A 24,193-nucleotide genomic window follows, 5' to 3' on the forward strand; every position below is an offset into this window, starting at 1 on the left:
ACAATAGGTCTCCCTGGTGGGGGAATTTTCCCTTTATGCATTTTAGGGAGAATATAAAAGTAGGGAATCCTAGGGTTAGCCTGTATCAGGAAGTCTGCCTCATGTCGAGTAATCCAGTCGTTCTCTAAGCCCTTAATCACGAAAAAGGAAATTTCATCTTGAATATCAGGTGTGGGGTCTCGAGATAAGCGTTTATAATGGTGGGTGTTACCCAACAGACGTAGGACACCCCAGATAATACTGCACAAAGGGAACCCCTCCCAGGGACAAGCAAAACACTGTAACGAGCCTGACGGATAATCAAACAGATAACATTATCAATCTGAGTAACCGGGTTCTGAGTGAAATTGAAACTAAGGCACTAAACAAGGGCTTAAACTTTGTGCCCACGCCCAAAATTGACTTATTTAAAACCCGAACAGAACTAGCGGGTTTGTTTCGAAAGATACGTTTGAAAACGTTCTTCTTGGAGAAACATTACGAGGCTTCAGACAAAAACACTGGCCTACGCCCAAAGTCCACCTTCTGCCCAACCACGGGACAGATGCCCCCCGAGGTCCTGGCTTTTGAGAAATCAGTATCCCTAAAAGTTAACGCACTTACTGGGACCACCAAAAAAACATACCAGAATATGAGTACGGCCGAGCTTTCAGCTCTGAAAGGCCTGACATCTGACCCCACGATAATCATTAAACCAGCAGACAAAGGGGGAGCAACGGTAATTTCTCCACTTAAAATGTATAGGGATGAGTGCGAACGTCTGTTGGGTAACACCCACCATTATAAACGCTTATCTCGAGACCCCACACCTGATATTCAAGATGAAATTTCCTTTTTCGTGATTAAGGGCTTAGAGAACGACTGGATTACTCGACATGAGGCAGACTTCCTGATACAGGCTAACCCTAGGATTCCCTACTTTTATATTCTCCCTAAAATGCATAAAGGGAAAATTCCCCCACCAGGGAGACCTATTGTATCCGGGATCGGATCGGTTCTAGAACCCCTGTCTCAATTTGTGGATTTCTTCCTTCAGCCATTGGTCAGAAGAATTCCTACTTACCTAAAAGACACGACGGATGTGTTAGTCTTATTAGACTCTGTGGCTTTTGACACAACTAGAGAACTGTTGATCACCCTGGATGTAGAATCCCTATACACCAACATTCCCCAGGAGGCCACTCTGCAGGTCATTAGCGACCTTTTGGAAGCCAATAGAGGAGAGTCACGTACACCGCCTGACTTCATACTTGACTTGGCACATTTGGCTCTCACAAGGAACTACTTCAAGTTTGAGGATAACTTTTTCCTGCAAATACAGGGTACATCTATGGGTAGCACTTTCGCACCTAGCCTAGCATGTCTCTATGTTGATCACTTTGAGAGACAGGTAGTCAACCACAATGACAACCCGTTTTCCCAGCAGATTAAACTCTGGAAACGATATATAGATGACATTCTATTGGTCTGGACAGGAACTAGAGATGAGGCGATGAATTTTGTAAATTGGTTAAATACAGCTAACCCTTTCCTGAACTTCACCATGACCATAGGTGACAACCAACTAGCATTTCTTGATCTATCAATCTATGAAAGCAATGGGGCTCTAGCCACAGAGGTCTATTATAAACCCACAGATCGGAATAACCTGCTCCAATTCAAAAGCTTCCACCCAAGGTCCCTGAGGGAGAATCTCCCGGTTGGTCAATTCTTACGTCTACGACGGAATTGTTCCACCCTCACAAACTACCGCAAACACGCTGAGAAATTGGTTAGTAAGCTGCAAACCAAGGATTATCCCACACATCTGGTGAAGAGAGCATACAAAAGAGCGGGGAATAATAATAGGGACCAACTACTACAACCACGCACTAGGATGTCTGACACTGAACAAATTGTGTGTGTGACTACCTTTAATCCACTATCCAATAAGATTCAGAAAATCATCAATGATGAGTGGAAAATCCTTATATCTGGTGGTTTACCTTTTCAGCAGCCACTACATGCGTTTAAAAGAGCCACAAACATACGGGACATGGTTGTCCACACAAGACCCAAAGAAGAAAAAAACAATTCCCTGACGACACTAACCACACTATGGGGCCTCCCACCACCAAGAGGACACTACCCATGTGGCAACTGCAGTGTCTGCTGTTTCACCAAAAAGTCAACCACAATAGACCTAGACCTTAAGACTCCATGGGCTCAAAGTTCCCTAACCAACTGTAACAGCAAAAACGTGATATATTTGATTAGATGCCCCTGTAACCTTAAATACGTGGGAATGACATCTAGAAAGGTCGCCACGAGAATCTGTGAACATAGGAGTACTATCCGTTGTAAACGAGAGGCTACTAAATTGACTAACCACTTCCTTCTGGAAAAACATTCGGCAGATGACTTACACTGGACGGTCATTGAGCAACTATCTCCATCGTCCTCCAATATGACACAGAGATTGCTCCAGACCGAACAACGTTGGGTCTGGAGATTACACACGGACACCAATGGTCTTAATGATGAGATCCCTTGGTTCACACTCAATAAATGATTTCTCTGACTAATTTATGAGTCCTCCCTTCCGTCCGCTTCTGCTCTATCTTTGTCTTCCCCTTTCCCCCCCCCCCCGGTTGCATTTCGTCTACAATATCCCTTCTCCCTCCTCCCTTTCTTTCGTTTCCCCCCCCTCTTTTTTCCTTCCCCCCCCCCTCTCCTTCCTTTTCTTTATTCTTCCCCTCGTTTTTCCTCGTTTTTTCTTTGTTGTTTCTTTCTTTCTTAGCCCTTTGGGCTACGGGACCGCTGGGAACTACATTTCCCAGCGGCCACTGTAAACGCGAGCCTTCCGCTGGTGGCGCTCGGGCCGGAATCTTCCGGCTCGGGCCCCACCCTTGCACTCGCCCGCACTCATGCCGGCGCCCCAGCACTGCTGGGGCGCCCGCGGGTGCGGTAAAGCACACCGCGCCATCAACCTAAAGAGGCCCGCCTTTGAACTCGATCACATTCATGCCGGCGCCCCGGCTTGGCCGGTGCGCCCGCCATTACGGCAATCATATCGAGGCTAGTAACGCAAAGAGGCCCGCGGCGGTGATTAACATTAATTGAACTCCAATTTACGCGCTAACAGGGCGCACCTGGAATTTCTTACAGCCATAAATAGACCGTTCTCCCTCAGCCACTTGTCACAAGCGGTCCAAGGAGAGGACGAAGTAGGCGCACGGCGAGCGTCCCCTTTGATGTAGTGAGTGGCATACCGGATCACAGGCAACACAGATAAGCCCTTATTGCTTTTAATCTTACTTTTTTTGTCTATAGTCACTTCGGTTTTTCTTAACCAGTATTTTTCTACCAGCAATAGTGGGTTCCTACTGGGAACTTGCTTTTTTTCCCCCCCCCTATCGCTCCCTCTGTATCTATTCTGTCTACTTCTGTTCCTCTCCTCACTTCGTCTTTATGTTCCTCTCTATCCCTTAGTGTGTGACTATAAGGGGACACTCCCCCTCCTGGATACCAGAGGCTAGCTGCCTCTAAGAAAAGGGTAAGAACTAGAATTCCCTGCAGTGATAGGACTGTCCACTTGTGTAGATATACCCACTCAGTCACTCCACGCATGTATTTTACCTTTTTTGAACATATGTGTTTCGTGCATGAATGCATCCCCTTGACACGTGTGTAGTTGGTTGGTTTTGCAGTGCTGTGTGCCACCAGAGTGCTAATTAATTGTTTTTTTCCCCATAGGCCGCCTCAAGGTAATTCCTTGGGTAATGTAGATCATTCTTTTTTCATTCTCTCACTCTTTGATTTCCCCATAGAGTATTTTCCTCCAACGTGAGACGTAGGGATCCTAGGCCCTGACGAATGCCCCGAGACCTTCATTGGCTCACTTTTGAGGGCAGAAACATGTTGGCTAGTAATTAGTTAGGTGACCCTGTGAGTCCTTGTCCTCACAGAGGTGTCCCAACCCCCCTTTTTAACTACACCAGACAGACACCACCATTAAATTTGTTGCTCTTCACAGGTGTCTGCTTAGGTGTTTTTAGTTTTTCAGTAGATTAGCTGGATCCCGATCTTTCCAGAAACAAGTTTATTTACGCACTCCCTCCTGTTCCTTTAACAGTGAGGTTGAGTCCGCCCAGGTGGCAATGTCCTACCTGGGTGGGTCTAGGTGGTCAAATGATGAAGCATGACACTATATAGTGTGTGAGACCACCTAGTCCGTAAAAGGAAATTCCCTTCTTCCCACCCCTCGCTGTTCCACTCGGTAATTTCCAACTGACATTCCACTGACGTTACCCTTCCAAATAGGAATACATATAACCTAGGACTACGCTAATATCCGCGACGTCCGCTTCTAGAGAACCCCGTACTTTCGTGTGTACTTTGAATTATAGGGAGCTAAGTACGGAGTGTTCCTCCATAGTTATCCCCCCTCCTCCCTCTTGCTCTCTCCATGTGTAATGCTTGCAGCATGGAACCTATTTGGGTAGGTGCTAGGAGGGGCCCAATGATGAAGAATGCCACCCAATGGGTGGGTGAGCACTTTCATCCTTAAACTATTTTAGTTCCCATCCTAAGACACTCTCCTTGTGTTTGTCCTACATGGGTGACAGTCAGTTCTTTGGTTTATAATAAAAAGGTTTTGTTTGTCAGGGCGAAATGTCAGTTTAAAAATGCACTACAGGCTGCAATGGCATGTCTCAGACATTTTCAATAGTGGAACTGGACACCTTGCCTGCCACTTGCCCGTGGCTTCCAGTTCCTACTTGTTCCAGAATGATTCAGTGATACTTCAGCTGTCAGGGTTTTCCCAACTGGGTTTTCCCACTGACTGTTCTTCCTGCCAACAGAAGCCCTGCCCACCCCAGGACCTACTTAATGAAGGCAGCAGCGCGACCGCACAGCAAGCATGCTGCTGGTGCACCAAAGGTGTGCCAAAGGCAGGCCCATTTGCACCCATCCAGGCCAAGGACCAGGCCCATCACCACAACCGCTGGTCCTCCCTCCCCCCTGGAGACATACCATTGCTGAGCTGTACACCCTCAATCCCAAATACCATAACAAACACTGCCCCTGCACTGACCCACACTCCACGTTAGGATCTTTCACCTGCAGCTGCACTCACTGCCACTTCAGCTGCCACAGCACATACTTCAGCCCAGCCCCACCCTGAACATACCACAGACACCACCTGAACAAAAACAGCAACTTGCATGCACTCTTCCCAACACACGCTCACTATGCAACTATTCTACCAAATTATGGAACCTTATTGCCACCCTTGCACCCAACATCGTCTTCCTCACTGAGACCTAGCTCAACCCCACATCCACCCCATACATGCCACAGCGATCCCTGACGGTTATAAAATCACTCACCAGGACCGCACCAACAAGCCGGAAGGAGAAACAGCCATCATCCACAAGGAGACCATACAGTGTACCACTATCACCAACAACACCACCACCCCATGGAACATCTCAACTTCAAGCTCCACAGGGATGACAAAACATCCTTCAGAGGCATCCTCACATACCGACCCCCATTCCCATGCTCCAGGTTCTGCAACACCATTGCAAACTTCATTGTGCCCCTAGCCTTAGCCTCAAGGACTATATCTTCCTCGGTGACCTAATTTTCCACATCGGCAACTCCAACGACAATAACACTGCACTCCTCCGTGACAATGCGAGCAGCCTCGCATTGACCCAGATCGACCACCACCCTACACACACTGCAGGATACATGCTGGACCCCATTTTCATCTCCAGCAACCGCGTCAAATACAGCCATGTCACAGAACTCACATGGACCAATCACGCCATCGTCCACTTCAGCATCTCCAGCCCCCGCACCTTCACCCCCAAAATGACCAGCATCCCGCCACCAGAGGTGGAACAAAATCTCAAAGACCAGCTGGGCAGACGCTCCAACCCCACTACTGCCATCAACCTCAAACAGGGAGTGAAAAACGTTAACGGCTTGTTCACCAATTGCGCCAACACCATCAATAGAAACAACCAGAAAAAATCCTCCAAAAAGGCCAGCTGGTACACCCCATAACTCAGAACAATAAAAAAAAAAAGACGGCAAACAGCTGAAGAGGTGATGGCGCACCAACAAGAATGCCTCTGACAGAGCAGCCTTCAAGACCTACCTCAGCCTCTCCCACCGCCTGCTAAGGGTAACAAAGAAGACACCCCTTGTCGCACACATCGAAACCAGTGCCAACCACACCAAGGAACCTTTCAACATTGTTAATGAATTTTCCAACCCAGCTGCTAACGAAATCAACAAAATTGCAACCATTTACAGAAACTTGGAACCCCAACCCACACCTGCGGACTTCCTCAACAGATAGGCCACCACCGTAACCAACATGAATCACACACTGACCAGGTGGAACATCCTCTCCACCCTTGACATCACCTACACCATGAAGTCCATCTACTCAGGAGCTCCCCCAGACCCATGCCCGCACCACATCTTCAACTTCGTAAACCAAAGGGTTAGCCAGAAACTCACCACCCTGCTCAATCACCACAGCAATATTTCCAGATGTCTGGAAACAAGCCAAAGTCAGACCAGTTCTCAAAAAACCCTCCGCTGACCCCAGCGAACCCAAAAAAACTACTGACCAATCACCCTGCTCCCATTCCGAGTGAATATACTGTAAAAGCTCATCAACAAGCAACTCATGACATATCTAGAGCAGAACCAGCTACTCAATGCCTCCTAATCCAGCTTCCACAGCAATCACAGCACTAAAATTGCCCTGATCGCAGCCATCGATGCCATCCGAACCCTCCTCAACTAAGGAGAAACAGCAGCTTTGATCCTTCTCGACCTCTCAGCAGCCTTTGACACAGTATCCCACCACATGCTGATTGAAATACTATACCACATCAGCATCCAAGGGGATGTGCTCAGATGGATCACCTCCTTCTTCACCGGAAGAACCCAGAAGATCCACCTCCCACCTTTCACCTCTGAACCCAGGGAGATCACATGCAGTGTCCCCCAGGACTCATCCCTCACCCCATGCTCTTCAACGGTCAGATCCCATGGTCTCAACATAATTTCCTACGCAGACGACACCCAACTCATCCTCTGACTCATCTACTATCCCTTCACCACCAGAACAACTTCCACAGATGCATAAAAAGCGTTGCAGACTGGATGAAGAAAAACAGCCTGCAGTTGAACACAAATAAGATGGAAGTACTGATCTTTGGCAATATTAGCAACACATGGAACAACTCCTGCTGACCTTCACACCTAGGACCAGCACCCACTTCCTCCGACAATGCCAGAAACCTTGCATTCATCATTGACAGCAAGCTCACCATAAAATCACAGATCAATGCCGTCTCTTCCGCCTGCTTCCTCACTTTGTGCATGCTACGTGAGATCTTCTACTGGCTACCCTTACACACGAAACGCACCATGACACAGTCCCTCATTACCAGCCATCTGGACTATGGCAATGCCCTCTATGTAGGAAATGCCACACACCTCCTACAGAGCCTTCAGACCATACAGAATGCCCAGAATACATGGAGTGTCTTTTACTAGGGACTTACAACTAAATAAAATGTGCCATTTATGTGTGGGTCAACTGTAGCATGATCCAGGGAAAGCAAACAAGCACTTTAGCACAGGTTACCAGTGGCAAAGTGCACAGATTCTAAAAGCCCCAAACAATTAATTCAGCAAACTGCAGTGGTGAAGGCAAAATGTTTGGGAGACTACCACTCAAGTCAGGTCTAACATTAATTAGATGACCCTCCCCAAGCAAATGTTAGGTGATATTTGAAATGTTCCTGGTTTTGTGCTCCTAGTCTGGCTGGCACCAAACCCAGTGCAAGGAAACCTACCTCCCAGAACTGTTTTAGAGTGACCGCAGAGGAGGAGACTGCTCATTACCATAGCAGTACCTCTGTATAGGCACACATGCTCTGCACAAAGGGAGGAGGGCTATCAAATGTTGAACTTTAAGAGTGAGGAGCATTGTGAGGGTTTTTGCAGCAGGCAAAACAGGAACTGCTGTAAAAGTGGACAGCGTTGCCTCTGTGAACTTTTACCCCATTGGTTAGGGAGTGCCTAGCAGTCACCCTCATAGACTTGCTGGTGCCATACATGAATGTGGCATTCCCAGGCACCTCTTCTGAACACTTACTGGACGTGTGGATGTTCAGATGAGAACTGGCCCTATTGTCTGTGACATGTGAGAAGCCCTGAAGGTCTGGACCTGTTGCTTCTTGTATGCAGGACAAAGAGGCAGACTCCAAAAGTGGGAGGGCTGACCTCCTGTGTGCTTACATGAGCACAAGCTGCAAGAGGCCTTTTCCTAGAAAAGCTCGGAAGACAAGTGGCAACTTGAGCTAGATTGGATTCTGCTGTTGTTCTCTACCTTAAACCTTATGAGTCTTTATTAGCTGCCCCCTGAGATCCTGGGGGCCTTAGTAGTGCACTCCTGTCATTGTTTGGGCACCAGAATAAAGTTGAAAGTTTGAGAAACATTTGCCCTTTCGCTTCAGGGAAATTTGTGGGAAAAAGTGGCTGTTGCATGGCGTGAACTGAATTTCAGCTTCGTCCAAGCCAAGGCGCCTAGCATCTCCAAATAAACAACTAAGACTCAGAAACTTTTTTGTGAGAAATCTCCAAAGCTGCAGAGTTCCAACCTGCTTGAAGTATGGAGCCTTTGGTTCCATGTAAGTGGCTACAATTTCAGAGATAGTTCTATACTGGGACTTAGAAGAAATGTCAACATTTTTGCTTTGAAAGTGACAAAGGGGGTCATTCTGACCCTGGCGGTTGTCTACCGCCAGGGCCGGGGACCGCGGATGCACCGGCAACAGGCTGGCGGTGCAACCATGGGCATTCTGACCGCGGCGGTACAGCCGCGGTCAGAAATGGGAAACCGGCGGTGCCACCATGGGGATTCCGACCCCCTTACCGCCAGCCTGGCCCTGGCGGTTTTGACCGCCAGAACCTGGCTGGCGGTAACGGGTGTCGTGGGGCCCCTGGGGGCCCCTGCAGTGCCCATGCCACAAGTAAATGCCAGGCAAAGACAAGAGGTAGCCACATCTGCTGGAAGGAGGTGGGAGCCACCTGCTCATCCTGGTCCAATCTTTGCACCACTTAGGGAAACCTGCTCTGTGGTGAGAGAAGCCCCTACCTGCAGCTTGGAGAAGGACAGGACTGTCACACGGGCACCAGTGGGACTGGGCCATCTCCCTTGCGGTACACGGGGGTTCAGGATTGCCTGGGAGCAGGAACACCCCATGGAACGGTCATTCTGAGCTGCTGCTGAAATGCGCTGGGTGGAGGAGGGCGACGGTACGTGGGGACTGGGCAGCTAAGTTGTATCTGGGACCTGGGACCCCTTTTACTCTGGTTGGACCCATGGGGGAAGGGGTTGTGGTAAGCTGGAAGGATGCATGGCCTTCACTCTGCTTGGTATGGGAAGGGCCTCTACGAACAACAAGCCCTTGAGTTAGATGGTCCCTGGCGCCCGATATCTTTTTGCTTGAAACAAAAACCAAGGCTGGCCAAGCAGTCCATCCCTAAACAGACCAAGCATACCCAATCGATCGGAATATGTTGCTGGCTGGACCTTTCCCCTAGGGCAGGCCTCCCTGTGCAGGGATGTCTGTTTTGCTTCTCTGCCTGCTCTCAGGGAAGGCACGCTCAGAGGAAAGGACCATTGGACAGGGCTGGGAGGCAGCAGGGGACCTGACCCCGGCGGCACCCGGTTGAGAACAACTGGACCTCAAAAGAGTCCAGAATACACTGTCCCTAATAGTCCGAAGGAAGACTATCCCGCTTTCTTATACTCCATGGGCACTGAGTGATGGAGGGGACTTTCAGCACAAATGCACTGATCTCCTGGAGCCCTGGCTGGGCTTAAGGAAGCAAATGAGTGCTCATTGGGACTTCCAGGGTAGTCCTGCCACCTGTATACGCCATAGAAATGCAAGGCGCATGACCAGATGACCCAGGGGCTTGGAGTGACCAGATAGCTGGCCAGCAGGAGCCCAGGGCTCCGTTCAAAGCCTCTGAACTGGGCCACACTGAGGAAGCCTCCCAGGGCCCACAGACCCCAACCTGGGTGCTTTATGCCACGGTAGGCCAGGGTGGAGAGTTGGCATTGTGCAGTGGGACTTCTGCCCATGGCCAGCCAGAGCTCTCTCCTGGTGCCCTATCACAGCTTCCTTACCCAACCAGGCCTCCCTCTTCCTGGGCACTTTGCAACATGGAGTCCCATTGAAGGGAGCCCAGGGCCCTGGTGGGCTTGCAAACCCAGGCCTGCTGGCTCAGTGGGTTTGAAGACCTAGGCCTGTTGGTTCCATGACCCTGTGGAGCCCTGCCTCATACGCTCAGTGGCAAAGAAGACATGGTCATGTGTTTCCAACCAAGACAGTCTGGGTGTCCCCAAGCACACTGCCCTGTCTGGAACACCCAGGGCTCTTCTTCCGTGTGATTTGCGGCACAGAGGGCCAGCACATGGAGCCCAGGCCAATCCGGAGCTCTGGACTGATGGCTGCGGTCTTCCTCCCTGCCAAAGAATGGGGGAGAGGGCTTCCCGGACCTGCCATTTCCTGTTTGCCAGGCCCTGCTCATTCGTAGGAGAATGGTAAGATTTGGACCGGGCCTGACGACGGTGTGTCCTCGGTACATCAACAGTTGCTACCATTCAAGACCAGGCCCAGGCATCTAATGATGGCATCTCAGAGCTCTCCCCTGCTTTTGTTCTAGCGCAGTGGCCAGGAGCTGGGCCTTTATGCACTTTGGGAGAAATTGGGTCTCTTGTTGGCAGAGGTATGCACCCTGTCCAAGTAGGGACCACAATCCTAGTCAGGATAAGTCACAACACAACCTAAATTATCCTGTGCTCAACCTCTGGTAGCTTGACATAGAGCAGTCAGGCTTAACATAGAAGGCAAAGTGTAAAGTATTTGTGCAATAATTCATACAGTAACACAGTGAAAACACACAAAAAAGTACGCCACACCAGTTTAAAAAAATAGATAACATTTATCTTAATACAAAAAGACCAAAACAACAAAAATCCAATATGCACAAATCAAGATATCACTTTTTAAAGGTTTAGATGAGTCTCAATTCTTAAGAATCTATGGTTGTGTCCTTTTAACACATGTCACCTGGAATGTATCATAAATAAGGACGCAGAAGGCCGCACAGCTGGAGATGCATCAGAAAGTAAAGCAATACGTTGTTTTTTTCAGTGTGGCAACGGTGATGCATTGCTTTTTTCCTCGTGACAAGGTGATGCATCGATTTCCAGGGTGCGCAGCCTTGGTTCATCACTGCGATGTAGGGATTTTTTGACACCCAGGGATGATGCGTGGAAAATCCAAAATTTGTTCTGAAGAGGCAACAGGTACTGCATCGATACAGCAGGCAATGCAACGTTTTTTTCAGCTGTGAGACAGGCACTGGGTTGATTCTGCAGGCATGCTTCAAATTTTGCAGACGTTGTGCTGGATTTTCTGGTGCTGTCGATTTTCTTCAGATGCAGTCTTTGATGGTCCTGAGACTTTAGAATAGGGGGCAAGCTCAGTCCAAGCCCTTGGAGAGCACTTATAGGGGAAGACACAATCCTTCCAGCAGAGGCAGGAGCCAGCAGCTGCAGGGCAACAGGCAGTAGGACAGTCCTTCCATAAAAGCAGTCCAGATGAGTCCTTTGGACAACACAGGAGTCCCACTGACAGAGTGCAGTTGTAGGTCCAGAATTTTCTGATTTTAGGGGGTCACAGACCCAGTTTATATACCCAAATGTACCTTTGAAGTGGAGGAAAACTTCAAAGAGTAGTTTTGAAGTGCACCAGTTCAGAATAATTTAACAGCCTTGCATAGTTGAGTCAAGTTGTGATGTTGTGACGATACATGGGGGGGCATATATGGGCATGTAAACACACACACTCACACACAAAACACACACACAAACATAGCACTCATGCCCTACCTACCCCTAACACTAACTTGGGGGTTTTGCAATAATATATTATCTTACATTTTTTAAAACCCAGATAATTTCACTGGTAAATTAAAGATTAAATAGAAGGATGGTAGTAACTTTTTAACTTACGTTAAAAAAACCTTAGGAATTAATTGAAAAAAACAAATACTTTGAACTCAAAAAAGCTATGAAATCCCAGACTTCTAAGTAACTGGTATAAATATAACTTGCACTGCTGTAGATTTCAGGCATCATCAGTGATTTAATGTGGGAGGTCATAAGCAGTACATCTTCTGGGTTATCCTCAAGTCATTTATATAGAACTGCAATTTTTTTTTTTTAGTTTACAACTGTAGCGTTATTTTCAGTGAATGTCTCATTTATTTTAACTTAAGTAAAAACCTTACCACCTTAGTTTTTTTTTTAAGTACGCTAAAATCTTATTATCTTACTCTTGTAAAACTCCACTTTAACTAGTCTTTTCAGTCAATACATGTTGTAGGAAAGTGGCCTCTTTTTAGCATGGTTACCAACACTTTTTGCCTGATGTCAGTGTGTTTTGACTGTTTTGACTGGGATCCTGCTAACCAGGACCCCAGTGACTATGCTCTCTCCCTTTAAATTTGGTTGTTTAGACCGCCCCCCCCCCACATTTGACATACTGGTACCCCATATAAGTCCCTAATATATGGCACCCAGGTACCCATGGCATTGGGGCACCTGGGGCCCCCCATGGACAACAGCATGTATTATGTCACCCATGGGACCCCATGCAAAGTGTATCTGCAGGCCTGCCATTTCAGCCTGCGTGAAAAGTTACATGCACCCTTTTCACTACAGGTCACTGCACCGGGTCACTGCACTGGCATCCTTGCAGGTAGGTCGCTTCCTCCTCACCACTGCTCCGGTAAGTGCTGCCATTGTTTTGGGCTTGTTTGGGCTTGTCTGGGCTTCTTTGGCTTCTCCTCTCCCGAAGGCCCCGCCCCCTCCCTCCTCCTTGGAGCTCTTCCCGCTCCTGACTCCTGCTACCCAAGCCCCCTGCACTCCCATTGGAGGTTTCCCTCCCTCCTCCCAGCTGCCACTCCCTTCCACCTCCCCTCTAATGCCGGCCGCAGCGCGAGGTTAGAAGGGACCTCTGACCCTGCATCCTTGCAGGCAGGTCGCCTCCTCCTCACCACTGCTCCGGTAAGTGCTGCCATTGTTTTGGGCTTGTTTGGGCTTGTCTGGGCTTGTTTGGGCTAGTTTGGGCTTGTTTGGGCTTCTTGGCTTCTCCTCTACCGGAAGGCCCCGCCCCCCTCCCTCCTCCTCGGAGCTCTTCCCGCTCCTGACTCCTGCTGCCCCCACCACCCTGCACTCCCTTCCACCTCCCCTCTTATGCCGGCCCCAGCGTGGACGCGCCGCGCCAAAGGCAAGCCCGTCTGCGCCCGTCCGCGGCAAGTCGCCCAGCACCAGACCCCCTGGCCAACACGCCACCCGTGCCACCGAACACCTTTACACTGCCAACGAACTCCACGCCCTTAATCCAGGACGCTCCTCCATCTGCTTCCAGTCCACACCAAAGAACACCAAAGGAGCCTTCTCCTGCAAAGCCTGCAATTTCACCTGCAGCCTAACCTCCAAACCCCAAATCAAAACAGACAACCGCCTAAGATGCATCCTACTTAACACCCGCTCCGTCCACAAACATGCAATTGAACTCTGGGACCTCCTGACCACATACTCGCCCGACCTCGCATTTCTCACCGAAACCTGGATGGATTCGGCCTCGGAACCAGGCGTAGATCACCAGAAGAGACCGAATCAACAGACAAGGAGGAGGAATCGCCATAGTCCACAAAAACACCATAAGAGTCTCCACCAACTCCCACAACACCATCAACTCCGCCAACCATGTCCACTTCAAAATCCACATCAACGCCAACAACACACACAGAGGAACACTGGTCTACAGACCCCCTGGACCGAGACTGCCGTTCTGCGACAACATTGCCGACGCCATCAGCTCCCAAGCCCTCGCCTCAACAGACTACATCCTCCTTGTGACCTAAACTTCCACCTGGAAAATAACAACGAAATCAACACCACCAACCTAATTGTCAACACCAGGACAGTGCGCGCTCTAAGGGTGACTAGAATGCAAAAACCCAACACTCTCAAGACAATGTAATGTATGCATTGTGATGATATGTTATTGTTTAACCTTTTGCATTGCAGAATTTAATCCTGAAGACTCATTCTTAAGGTGCTTAGAAATACTTCCATTTGCAATGTATTGCTACAAGCTTTCAGAGTGAGTCAGGGTGTGGTCCCTTTCCAGGGCCTTCTAGAAGCTTTCCATGCAGGATGCCTGGGTGTGGTTGTGTGCTGGGCCAAGACTCTATAAAAGGAAGACAGCCCAGCTCCACGTGCTCACTCTTCAGAGGTCCTGGTGCAGAGCAGCAGCAACTTCCTGAGCTCCTGTTTCGGTGGCCTACTTTGATTTTCCAGGCCTCGCCCTTTCACTCGCTGGGTGATTCTTGATCAGGGCGGTAAAACGGAGGTCGGGCTGGGCCCCCGACTCCGTATCAATAACGCTCGAATTCTTGGGCCTAATTCTTCTTGCTAAATAATTTGCTCTTGCGTGTGTGAATGTGCGTTTGGACTTTTCATGACATTTGCATGCTGGCATCCGAATCGGCAAGACACGCGATTCTTTCTTTGTGCTTAATTCATGATATTCATTGTGCGCTACCATTTCTTGGCAGATACATGGTGGCCTTCGAATCGACAAGACGCATGATTCTTTCTTTGTGCGTACTTCATGATATTCAATGTGCGCTACCATTCTCTTGCCAGTTTCATGGTGACATTTGAATCGGCAAGACGCGCTATTCTTTTCTTGTGCGTAGTTCATGATATTCAATGTGCTCTTTCATTTCCTTGGCAGTTTCATGGTGGCATTTGAATCGGCAAGACGCGCAATTCTTTTTTTGTGATTAATTCATGAGATTCATTGTACGCTACCATTCCTTGGCAGTTTTATGGTGGCGTTTGAATCGGCAAGACGCGCAATTCGCTTCCTAGTGATTTAACCTTTGATATTCATTGTGCGCTACCATTCCTGGGCAGTTACATGGTGGCAAGACGCGCAATTCCTTCCTTGTGTTTAATTCATGTTATTCATTGTGCGCTATCATTTTTTGGCAGTTACTTGGTGGCATTCCAATCGGCAAGACACCCGATTCTTTCCTCGTGCTTAATTAATGTTGTTTACTGTGCGCTATCATTCGAAGGCATTTACTTGATAGTATTCGAGTTAACAAGTCACGTGATTTATTCCTTGAATCTACGTTGTGTTATTCATGGTGCACAATCCTTCTATGGTGTTTAATGCTTATATGAAAACCTGTAATGTGTGCAATTTACTTTCCAATGTTTTGAGAGAACACAAACAACACCAGAGTTTCTAGAAGTAATGCTGTGTGTTCCTGAGATGTATTCTTAAAATAAGATTTATATGATGGTTCAAAATTTACTCAGATTGTTTCCTGATTCTCATGCCAAAGAAAGTACTTGAATCTGAAAGTTTTATCTAACACCTCTTGTTTTCTCCCACAGGTATTCAGTCATCTAAAAAGCCTAGCGATTATAAGATTTATTCTTAGGTTGTTCATGTATTCAGAATGACGATGCTTAGAGTAATAGCATAGTACTAATTTCATGAGAGATTATTTTGATGTTTGTGTGTTTTTAACCTTTTGCTTCCTACAGGTCTCCTTCCCAGCTGTTCCCTTCCTAATCCCCTTTTCCCCACTTGGACTCTCTTAGACTCTGTGACAAATCTAATCAGAGTATTGGAGCTGTCTTGTGGTGGAAGTGTTGGGAACGTGCACAGACCCCGAGGATCTGGTGACTCTGACAGAATAGTGAGCCCACAAATTATTATCCTCCTGATTTGTGTATGTTCTCAGCATGGCCACACTGGATGAGCTAGTCAAGGCTATCACCCAGCTCCAGTCAGAAGTTGTATCATCAAAAGATTTGACAAATAGCTGAGAGAGTGAGTCAGTTACAGGATAAGGTGGAGAAGAAGGAACAAAGTCCCACAGGTGTGTCTTGGCCAGGTACTTCTTCTCTGGCTTCTGGAGGCAATCCAACAAACATTTCCCTCAATGTTCCTTCCGCCATTCCTTTAGCTCCCCCAGAGCGTTTCTCAGGTGACCTCTAGAAAGCACAATCTTTCCTGGTTCAAGTGGAACTACACTTCACCTGCAGACCACATACTTTTCCCGATGCCCAGTCCAAAGTAGGTTTTTTGTTATCATATCTGTCTGGAGATGCAGCTACCTAGGCTATTCCTCTTGTGCGTAAAGATAGTCCCCTGTTGTACAACTGGAGAAACTTTGTTCGTGAGTTTGAGCGAGTTTTTGATCGTAGAACTGTAACACTCTCAGCAGAACGTGAACTATTAGACTTACGCCAGGAGAATCAGGACTTAGTGTCATATTTAGCCAGTTTTAATCGGCTGGTCGCGGAGACATCTTGGCCAGAGGAAAAACAAGCGGCCTTGTTTTACAAGGGACTCAAAGAGGAGTTAAAAGATATCTTGGTGCAAATCGACCCGCAACCTACAGACTTTCAAGAATTAATAAACTTTGTCTTGAGGCTTGATCATCGTTTAACTGAACGAAAAGGAACGCGTAAAAAGACTGAAAAATATTCCTGGCGTGTTCACGATAACAGAGACTCAAGAACTCCGAAAGAAAGAACGTCTGAACCGATGGAGATCGGAACCATCAGGAGACCCTTGACCAAAGATGAAAAGGACCTACGCAGAAAAAATTGACAATGTCTATATTGTGGGTTGAAAGGTCACTTCGTCAAAGACTGTTCAATCAAACCGCAGAACAAGCGAGGTCCAGTTCAGAAGGTTGCAGTTAATGTATCAGTTGAGTCGGAAAACTAAAACACCCAAGACGCAGAGAAGGGTTGCTCTTGGGTGTCACAGTGGACCCTTCACAATCAAGACATCTCAAACTGGGAATAAGAGTTCATACCTATTTTAAGAAGGCTCTAGTGGATTCTGGGGCTACCGGGAACTTTGTTGACGCCCAATTGGTTCGTGCATGGGGGATCCCATGTATTGAAAAGAAGATCCCAGAAATCATCCAGGCAGTCGATGGAAAACTCTTGACCGGAGGTCTGGTAACTCTTCAGACTGTCCCCTTGTCGGTGATTTGAGAAGACAAAAATCAAAGAAGGAAACATAAAGAGAAACTTATCCTTGACGTGATCCATGCTCCCCAGTATGGGATTATTCTTGGCTTGCCATGGTTAACTCATCACAATCCAGAAATTAATTGGGCAGAACGAAAGATCATGTTCTCATCTGCACTATGTAAAGAACGATGTCTTTAAAGGACTCAAGAATCTGAAGTTTGCAACTCTTACATAGCTACTGCCGCAGAGAAAGAAGTTCAGTTGCCCAAACAGTATTCATCTTATGAAGATGTATTTGATGAGAAAGAAGCAGAAAACTTACCTCCTCATAGATCTTATGACTGTCAAATTGATCTAGTCCAGGTGCGATACTTCCCAACTGTCGTGTGTATGCCCTGTCAGAACATGAAAATTAACATTTACGAAAATACTTGGATCAATTCTTGGAGAATGGTTTCATTCGCCCCTCTAAGTCTCCCGCAGCTTTTTTGTTCCGAAGGCGAATGGAGAACTTCGAATGTGTATCGACTATAGGGGTTTGAACAAAATCACCATCAAGAACAAATATCCTTTGCCCCTAATTCCGGTCTTGCTGGAACAAGTAAAGAAAGCTAAAATCTACACGAAGCTGGACCTTCGAGGTGCTTACCATTTGGTCAGAATGAGAGAGGGTGACGAATTGAAAACAGCGTTCAAAACAAGATATGGCCTTTTTGAATACACCGTCATGCCTTTTGGTCTGTGCAATGCTCCAGCAGCATTTCAATTTTTCTTGAATGACGTTCTTAGAGAGTACCTCGATATATTTGCCATAGTCTACATTGATGACATTTTGATCTACTCAGACAATGAAAATGAACATGTTCAACATGTCAAGAAAATTCTGGCACCCCTTCGTAAGCACCATTTATATTGCAAACTAACCAAGTGTGAGTTTCATGTTACCACAGTTTTTAGGAGTTATCCTTACCCCTCAAGGTATAGTGATGGCAGAAAGGAAAGTAAAAGCTGTATCTGATTGGCCCACCCCAAAGACTGTTCGTGATGTACAATGTTTCCTGAGGTTTGCTAATTTTTACTGGAGATTCATAAATCATTTCTCCCAGACAGTGGCTCCAATTACTCAGCTATTAAGAAAGAAAGAAAGATTTGTATGGTCCCCAGAAGCTGATCAAGCCTTTTCAACTTTGAAAGAAGCTTTCTCCACTGCCCCAGTCTTGACTCATCCAGATGCGGATCGACCTTTCATAGTGGAAGCTGATGCTTCAGATGTGGCGATAGGAGCAGTCTTGTCACAACGAAACAAAGACACTGGTCATCTTCATCCTGTAGCTTACATGTCTCAGAAGTTGAACGAAGCCGAACAGAATTATGTCATTGCTGAAAAAGCGCTTCTGGTGATTCGTGACGCCTTTAAAGAATGGCAACATCATTTTTTGGGTGCCAAATATACTGTCACAGTATATACAGATCATCGCAATCTTCAATTCATGAGTTCCGCCAGACTTTTGACTCCTCCGCAATTCCGCTGGATTGTGTTTTTTTCCGAGTTTGATTTTGTGATAACCTTCCGGCCTGGTAAAGATAATCGCAAAGCTGACGCCTTGTCCTACCAAGAGTCTACCACGTTGCCTGCAGTTCAAACCCCCAGAGCTATCATTGCTCCTGACAAGGTCCTATGTATCATAAAAACTGAAGATTTCTTTGAAGACATCCGCAATTCATTCACTGTTGAAAAATGGCAGCGTGGGCCCAAGCAGATCCCAAAAGTTCAATCAAGCAAGGACTACCCTTTCATGACGCTCGTTTGTTCGTGCCCACTACCAAACTTCACAAGATAGTGTTTCATTGGTTGCATGTTATACCTACGGCAGGTCACCCAGGTACTCCTAAAACTCTTGAATTAATCCAGCGCTATTTTTGGTGGCCTACCATAACAAAAGATGTAAAAACAATGGTAAACAACTGCGAAATCTGTGCTCGCACTAAAACAAGTCACTCAAAACCGAAAGGGTTGTTACACCCACACCCAGCCCCAAGTCGTCCGTGGGAGCACATTTCTTTAGACTTTATTAATGGTCTGCCAGTGGTTCAACAGCATTCAGTAATTCAGGTGGTAGTAGATAGTCTCACGAAATATGGACATTTCATTGCCTGTAAGAAATTGCCCACCTCTAGTGAACTGGCAACTATCTTACTGAATAGAATGGTTCGTTATCATGGACTGCCAAAAGTGATCCTCTCTGATCGGAGGTCGCAATTTGCCTCCAACTTCTGGAAGACATGGTGTAAAACACTCCAAGTGACATCTACACTATCTACTAGCCACCATCCTCAAACAGATGGTCAAACAGAGAGACTAAATCAGACTTTGAAGCAATACCTATGTGCTTACGCTGAAAAAGCACTTAATTCTTGGACATCAATGCTCTGGTTAGCTGAGTTAGCCTACAACAACTCCTTCCACACTTCTACTGGCGTCACACCCTTCTTTGGTTTATTTGGCTATCATCCTGACACCTTGCCCATCACAATTCCTCAAGAAAGTTCTCTTAGTCCAGGTGTATCAGAAACCATTCAACATTTGCATCAAACCCAGAAATTGATTCAACAGCATTTAGAAAAAGCCAAACAAAAATACAAAAAGCATTATGACAAGAAACATTGTGAGGGACTGCAGTATCAACCAGGTGACAAAGTGTGGCTTTCCACAAAACATATAGACTTCAAGAAGAAGCACATGTTCAACCCCAAATTCATAGGTCCTTACACTGTCCTTCAGCAAATCAGTCCTGTGACCTATAAACTGCAATTCCCAAGATCATTACGGATTCATCCAGTGTTCCATACTTCCCTCTTAAAAAAGGCAGTACAAAAGGTCCGCGCTCATCCAGCTCCTGTTCTAGTACAGGGGGAAGAAGAATACGAAGTCAAGAAAGGGTTAGATTCTAAACTGAGAGGGCGTAACCTATGGTACTTAATTTCATGGAAAGGTTATAGCCCTGACAGTAACTCATGGGTTTCCGCATCTGATGTTCATGCTTCAGTCCTTGTGAGACACTTTCATCATCTCAATCCAGACAAACCAGGCCCTAGAGCGCGTCTGGGAGAGGAGAGTACTGTCAACACCAGGACAGTGTGCACTCTACGGGCGACTAGAATGCAAAAACCCAACACTCTCAAGATAATGTAATTTATGCATTGTGATGATATGTTATTGTTTAACCTTTTACATTGCAGAATTCAATCCTGAAGACTCATTCTTAAGGTGCTTATAAATACTGTCCATTTGCAATGTATTGCTGCAGGCTTTCAGAGTGAGTCAGGGTGTGGTCCCTTTCCAGGGCCTTCTATAAGCTTTCCCTGCAGCATGCCTGGGTGTGGTTGTGGGCTGGGCCAAGACTCTAAGGGGGTCATCACAACATTGGCGGGTGGCAACTGCCGCCCGCCAAATTGTAACCGCCGTGCGGCTGCCAATGCGGCCACACTCCCGCGGTGCCCATTATTACATCCCCGCTGGGCCGCAACATGGGAGCCGGCTCCAAATGGAGCCAGCGGTGTTGCAGCCGTGCGACGGGTGCAGTTGCAACCGTCGCGCTTTTCACTGTCTGCCATGCAGACAGTGAAAAGCTGCACGGGGCCCTGTCAGGGGGCCCCGCGACTCCCCGTACCGCCAGACTTTTCCTGGCGGTTCAAACCGCCAGGAAAAGGCTGGCGGTAGGGGGACTCGTAATCTGCCCTGGCGGATTATCACCGCCGGGGCAAATGTGGCGGGAAGCCGCCAGCCCCGGCGGTGCGACCGCGGCGCTACCGCCGCGGTCGTAATCCCCTCTGAAGCACCGCCAGCCTGTTGGCGGTGCTTCAGCCAAAACAGCCCTGGCGGTCTCAGACTGCCAGGGTTGTAATAAGGGCCTATAAAAGGGAGCCAGCCGAGCTCCACATGCTCACTATTCAGAGGTCCCGGTGCAGAGCAGCAGCAACTTCCTGAGCTCCTGTTCCGGTGGCCTACTTTGATTTTCCAGGCCTCGCCCTTTCACTCACTGGGTGATTTTTGATGAGGGCGGTAAGACGGAGGTCGGGCTGGGCCCCCGACTCTGTATCAATAACGCTCAAATTCTTAGCCCTAATTCTTCTTGCTAAATAATTTGCTCTTGTGTGTGTGAATGTGCGTTTGGACTTTGCATGACATTTGCATGCTGGCATCCGAATCGGCAAGACGCGCAATTCTTTCTTTGTGCTTAATTCATGATATTCATTGTGGCTACCATTTCTTGGCAGAGACATGGTGGCCTTTGAATCGTCAAGACTTGTGATTCTTTCTTTGTGCTTAATTCATGATATTCATTGTGCGCTACCATTTTTTGGCAGTTACATGGTGGCCTTCGAATCGGCAAGATGCGCGATTCTTCCCTTGTGCGTTCTTCATGATATTCAATGTGCGCTACCATTCTCTTGGCAGTTTCATGGTGACATTTGAATTGGCAAGACGCGCAATTCTTTCCCTGTGCTTACTTCATGATATTCAATGTGCGCTACCATTCTCTTGCCAGTTTCATGGTGACATTTGAATCGGCAAGACGTGCGATTCTTTCCTTGAGCGTACTTCATGATATTCAATGTGCGCTACCATTCTCTTGGCAGTTTCATGGTGACATTTGAATCGGCAAGACGCGCAATTCTTTTCTTGTGCGTACTTCATGATATTCAATGTGCGCTACCATTTCCTTGGCAGTTTCGTGGTGGCATTCGAATCGGCAAGACGCGCGATTCTTTATTTGTGATTAATTCATGAGATTCATTGTACGCTACCATTCCTTGGCAGTTCTATGGTGGTGTTCGAATCGGCAAGACGTGCGATTCGCTTCCTAGTGATTTAACCTTTGATATTCATTGTGCGCTACCATTCCTTGGCAGTTACATGGTGGCATTCGAATCGGCAAGACGTGCGATTCCTTCCTTGTGTTTAATTCATGGTATTTATTGCGCGCTACCATTTTTTGGCAGTTACATGGTGGCATTCGAATCAGCAAGATGCGCGATTCTTTCCTCATGCTTAGTTAATGTTATTTACTGTGCGCTATCATTCTAAGGCATTTACTTGATAGTATTCGAGTTAACAAGTTGCGTGATTTATTCCTTGAATCTACATTGTGTTATTCATGGTGCACAATCCTTCTATGGTGTTTAATGCTTATATGAAAACCTGTAATGTGCGCAATTCACTTTCCAATGTTTTGAGAGAACACAAACAAGACCAGAGTTTCTAGAAGTAATGCTGTGTGTTCCTGAGATGTATTCTTAAAATAAGATTTATATGATGGTTCAGAATTTACTCAGATTGTTTCCTGATTCTCATACCAAAGAAAGTACTTGAATCTGAAAGTTTTATCTAACCCCTTTTGTTTTCTCCCCCATGTATTCAGTCATCTAAAAAGCCTAGTTATTATAAGATTTATTCTTAGGTTGTTCATGTATTCAGAATGACGATGCTTAGAGTCATAGCATAGTACTGATTTCATGAGAGATTATTTTGATGTTTGAGTGTTTTTAACCTTTTGCTTCCTACAGGTCTCCTTCCCAACTGTTCCCTTCCTAATCCCCTTTTCCCCACTTGGACTCTCTTAGACTTTGTGACAAATCTAATCAAAGTATTGGAGCTGGGTGCAAGTACCTGTGTGTGAGGGAAGCCCTGCATGAGAAGAAGTGCCCCACCATCTCCAGCTCCATTTTCCTGGACTTCATGAGTGCGGGATGCCATTTTACGCATGTACTGGACATAGGTCACTACCTATGTCCAGCTACATAATGGTAACTCCAAACCTAGGCATGTTTGGTATCAAACATGCTGGAATCATACCCCACTACTGCTGCCATATTGGTTGTATGATTCCATGCACTCTGGGGGCTCCTTAGGGGACCCCCAGCATTGGTCCTACCAGCGTTCTGTTTTTTTTTCTGGCAGCCCACGCTGCTGCCACTCCTCAGACAGGTTTCTGCCCTCATGCTACTTGATAAGCTCAAGCCCAGGAAGATAGAACAAAGGAATTTATTTGGGAGAGGGGGTAACACCATCTCCCTTTGGAAATAGGTGTTACATGTCTTGGAAGGGGTAGCCTCCCCAAGCCACTGGTATGCTTTGAAGGGCACATTTGGTGCCCTCCTTGCATAACCCAGTCTGCACTGGTTGAGGGACCTCCAGTCCCTGTTCTGGCGTGAAACTGGACAATGGAAAGGGGATTAACCACTCCACCGTCCATCACCACCCCAGTGGGGGTGCCCAGAGCTCCTCCAGAGGGTCTCTTGATTCTGCCATCTTTAATTCAAGGTGGGTAGAGGCCTCTGGGAGCATCTGAGTGGTCAGGTCAGGCAGATGACATCAGATCCCCCTCCTGATAGGGGGATTCCCCTTCCAGGGTTATATAGGGTCTCCTTTTGGGTGGGACCTCAGATCCGGCTTGCAAAATTCCAGCAGAACTTCCCTGCAACCTCTACTTAGACTTCTGGCCACTGGAAATGCGACTGGACTATCCAGGAACCAACAATCTGCATCCCAGACAAAGACTCTGCTTGCAACATTGTTTCCACGGATCCTTCCAACTTCCGCAAAATTTCCCCAGCTGTGCATCCTCTGAGGATGACAAGTCTTCAGTCTGCAGGCACCAACTGCAATGACGACCTGCTGCATGGATCTTCTCTCATCCTGAGATGCATGGATCCTACATCACAGGTGGTGGTCTGGAGTGGTCCTCTTGGCCCTTTCTACCAGCTTTCCAACTTTGGTGGAGGTAAGCCCTTGCCTTCCCACATATCCTGTGCACTGCGTTTCTTGCAGCTACAGAGGCCTGTTGGCATCTTATCCAAGGGATGTTCAGGCTCCATATAGCCCCATCCCCAGCACTATTCCCTGCGATGCATAGCAGTCTGGGTGCTTCTCCTGCAGCGTGGGACCCTTCTTCAGTTGTGCTGCAGCGGGTCTTCTGTGGGGGCTGCCTTTTCTTCTGTGGACTATCTGCC

This window comes from Pleurodeles waltl, chromosome 3_2 (genome assembly GCF_031143425.1).
Source record: "Pleurodeles waltl isolate 20211129_DDA chromosome 3_2, aPleWal1.hap1.20221129, whole genome shotgun sequence".
NCBI lineage: Eukaryota > Metazoa > Chordata > Amphibia > Caudata > Salamandridae > Pleurodeles > Pleurodeles waltl.